The sequence below is a fragment of the Grammomys surdaster genome, unplaced genomic scaffold (assembly GCF_004785775.1).
Source record: "Grammomys surdaster isolate TR1022 unplaced genomic scaffold, NIH_TR_1.0 126131, whole genome shotgun sequence".
Taxonomy (NCBI): domain Eukaryota; kingdom Metazoa; phylum Chordata; class Mammalia; order Rodentia; family Muridae; genus Grammomys; species Grammomys surdaster.
In genome coordinates, this window is record NW_021620939.1 from 1,093,297 (window position 1) to 1,097,476 (window position 4,180).

Sequence of the window (4,180 nt, forward strand, 5' to 3'; positions counted from 1 at the left end):
CCTCCAGGACCAGGGCCATTACCTAGCCTTATATAATGTGTAATCTTGGTTGTCAGCTTGGTAGTATTTGGAGTCACCTAGCAGACACATCTCCGGGCATGTCTGGGAAGGATTTCCAGAGAGGATTGACTGAAGGGGAAGGTGCACTTCCGAGCAGGCAGCACCTTCCTTCCAATGAGTAGTCCAGATATAGAGGAGCCTGGGGAGCATCAGAGCTACCTGCCTGCCTTTGCTCCCATCCACCACTGCCAGCACACATCAGCTTCTTTGGCCTCCCAAAGTGGAGTGAAGGCCAGCTGCTCTCCAGGGAGATTCTAGGCCTTCAACACTACCTGGGGTCTAGTGAGGCATCGATCTCTGTGAACTGAGCAGTTACCATGTTCTCTGCTCACTTAGTGAGTTGATAGGCATTATTGGACTATCCAGTCCCTATGGTGCATGCCAATCTAATAAATGCTTTTTATGATATAGAGTCATTCTATTGGTTCTGACTCTATAGAGAACCATGCATGATACAGCATGTGAAAGACACCCCTCCTCAGAGGATCTTTTTTAGAATTATTATTTAAAATAAATTAATTTACTTTATGCATTTGGGTGTTTTGCCTGCATATATGTCTGTGTACCACATATGTGCCTGTTGCCTGTACAAGTCCAAAGAGGGTGTTAAATCCCATGGTACTGGATTGATAAAGTTGTAAGCCATCATGAGCCATCATGTGGTGTTGGGCTATGGTGTACATGAGGGCGTGGGTCCTGTTGGGCTGAATTATGTGCGTCCTGTGTCTGCCACCCCAAGGGGCTGGAGCCTCAGCTCAGAGAGGCAGGGGCACAGGAATTTGACTGAGTTCATTCCATACACGCTGTTCGGAGGACAGACTGTGGGAAGCTGCGGGGCTCCACTGGGGGGGGGGGGGTAAGAGAACACAGTCTGAGGTCTTGCAGGGTCCGGAGCTCTTAGTTGGGGATCCCTGGGCCGGGAGGTGGCCAGGAACCAACTGGTCTCCAGCCCTTGGGCTCTCAGGTGCCACTGAGAGGCGGGGTGGGAGGAGGTGGGAGGGTGTCGCATGGGCTGGATCAACCTGCAGCCGAAGGGGGGAGGGGGAAAAGCTCTGGCGTCCCACAGGGAGGAGACTCTTGGTCACAGCAACTAGCTTGGTTGGGTTATGGCTGGCTCAGCTAGCTTGCTTGAGTTGGTGGACTCCATGGCTCGAACATAGAGAGGTCGTTGGCAGGAGATTAGAAGCAGCTCTTTAGTTAAAGACCTTCTCCACAGTTCCCCACTGCGGGCCCAAAAGAAAAGAGAAAGTCCATGGTCTTAAGACATGGTCTTAAGATATTTATTGTCATGGTGGAAAGTGGATAAAGCTATGCCCCATGTTCTCAGGGTGGGTTTGAGATTAAATACCTTTTGCAAGGGGGGGGGGTCTGGGAAGGAATGCTTAATTGGCTATGCCCTCTGGCCTTTAGGTATCTCATGAATATGGAGATATCTTGAGGCTCTACGGTCTGTGTCACATCCTTTACCTGTGCTACATGACCAATGGCCACAAATCTCTCTGTGGAAGGGGCTGTAGCTATGTGAAAGGAACCAGGGCCCAGGAGCAAGGCTGAACTCCTCCCATTCCTGGAGGGTTTCCAGGGTTCAAGGCCTACTTGACCAGGTACCCAGCTGCCTCTCACAGCCCATTGTCCCACAATGTGGGTGCTGGGAATTTGAACCTGGGTCCTCTACAAGAGCAACAGAATGCTCTTAATAGCCAAGCCATCTCTCCAGCCCCTCACCCAACACACACACCATTTTTCTTTATTTTGAGACATGGTCTCACTATGTATCTTCAGCTAGCCAGGAACTCACTATGGAGACCTTGCTGGCCTCAAAATCATAGAGATCAGCCTGCCTATGCCTCTGTAGTGCTAGAAGATGTGCACCCTTCACCCAACCCAAATGGCCATTTCTGAAGTTATAGTTCTTGAAACCATTTTTTGCATGAAAATAATCAACATTCTAATTGGGCTCATTTTGAGATGGGTTCTTCTTTCTTATTCACTTTATCCTGGTGTCAGTTACATTCATCATCACTATGACAAAATGCCTGGTGGATGCATCTAATGGGAGGAAGGGCTGATTCTAGCTTATGGCTTTATAAGCTGCAGTGTGTCGCAGTGGAAGGGACGTGGTAGAGCAGAGACCCCAGCAGCCAGGAAGCAGAGAGAGGGTGCCAGCTTCCTTCTTCTTTCTCTTAGTCTGTCCAGGCTCCCACACACATTCAGAGCAGGTCTTCCCACTAAGAAATGGAAACAAAGACTCAGCCTACAGGCATGCTTCTAATCTCATGGGACCTTCTCAATGCCTTCAAGTTGCCAATCATGATTAGCGATCATGAACCTCAGTGTTGCCCTTCCTAGGTAAGTCTTACTCATTCTTCATCCCAAATCCCTAAGCTACCCCACGAATTAGTAGATATAAACTCCTACTTGTATAGAAGGCTATCCTCTAACACAGCAGTTCTCAACCCGTGGCTGCATGCAACCCTTTGGCAACCCTCTATCTCCAAAAATAATTACATTATGATTCATAACAGTAGCAAAATTAGTTATGAAGTAGCAATGAAAATAATTTCATGGTTGGGGTCACCACAACATGAGGAACCATATTAAAGGGTCACAGCATTAGGGAGTTTGAGAACCACTGCTCTAACATCACTCACTGGGAGCACTGGCCATACAGAACTTTCTGGATATTGCTAATGCTCACCACCATCTAGAAGAATGCCAGACTCCGCTTAGATTATTCCTTGATGTAAACTCCCAGAAGTAGGGTAACACGGTCCAAGCATAACAGCATTGTTCATGGCCCTTATACCTAATCCCTGCACAGTTTCCAGGAGTAGCGATTGTTTTGCCATTGTCCTGGACGATGACATTTCTCCTTGTTCTGATTTATATTACTGAGATGCCTGCACGCTTTCATCCTTTGCCATGCTTGTTCATAGCTTTGTCTCTACACAGGGGATTTGTAGTGCAGATGTTGAGTAACTTCTTTAGGCATTTATTTATTTATTTATTTATTTATTTATATAAAAATTATTATTTATTTTTTTTATATGTGAGTACATTGTCACTCTCTTCAGACATATCAGAAGAGGGCATCAGATCCCATCACAGATGGTCGTGAGCCACCATGTGGTTGCTGGGAATTGAACTCAGGACCTCTGGAAGAACAGTTTTAACTGCTGAGCCATCTCTCCAGCCCCAGGCCTTAATTTCTTAAACCAATTTTGGGAAGCTCTTTATGTAACAAAGACATCAGGCTTCTGTCTGTGGTAATTGCGTCTTCCATGCAACCACATGCATTCCAGTCTCTTTGTTTTTTATTTTGGTTACTTAATTTTTATTGTTTTGTTTTTGTTTTCTGTAATGCAGAAGTTTTAAATTTTCATTTACACAAATTTGTCAGTCTTATGTGGTTTTTCTTTCCTCTTTGTTTTTACAACAAAGCTTACAAATATATTTCCTATGCAAAAAGCATTACCATTTGGTTCTCTTTTCTTCTACATTATCATATATGTGTTATACATCATTATATATTAATATATAATATATGTAATATATAAATGTGTGTGAACTAAATAAAACATTTTAGAATCGTGCCCTTTTATAACTTCTTCTTCTTCTCCTTCTTTTTTTTTTTTTTTTTTTGAGACAGGGTTTCTCTGTGTAGCCCTGGCTGTCTTGGAACTCACTCTGTAGACCAGGCTGGCCTTGAACTCAGAAATCCTCCTGCCTCTGCCTCCCAAATGCTGGGATTAAAGGCTGGGCCAACACTGACTGGCCTTATTCTTATTCTTATTCTTATTCTTATTCTTATTCTTATTCTTATTCTTATTCTTATTCTTATTCTTATTCTTATTCTTATTCTTATTCTTATTCTTATTCTTATTCTTATTGAGACAGAGTCTCATTGGCCTGAAATTCACTATGCAGATCAGGCTGGCCTCAAACTCATAGAGAGCTGCATGCCTAGTGCTAGAATTAAAGGCATTTGCCACCATGCCCAGCCTGATTTTTTTAAAGATTATTTTATTATTATATTTTATATTTATCATTATTTTGCCTGAATGTATCTGTGTACGACTTTTGTTCCTGATACCCATGGAGGCCAGAAGTGGGCATCAAA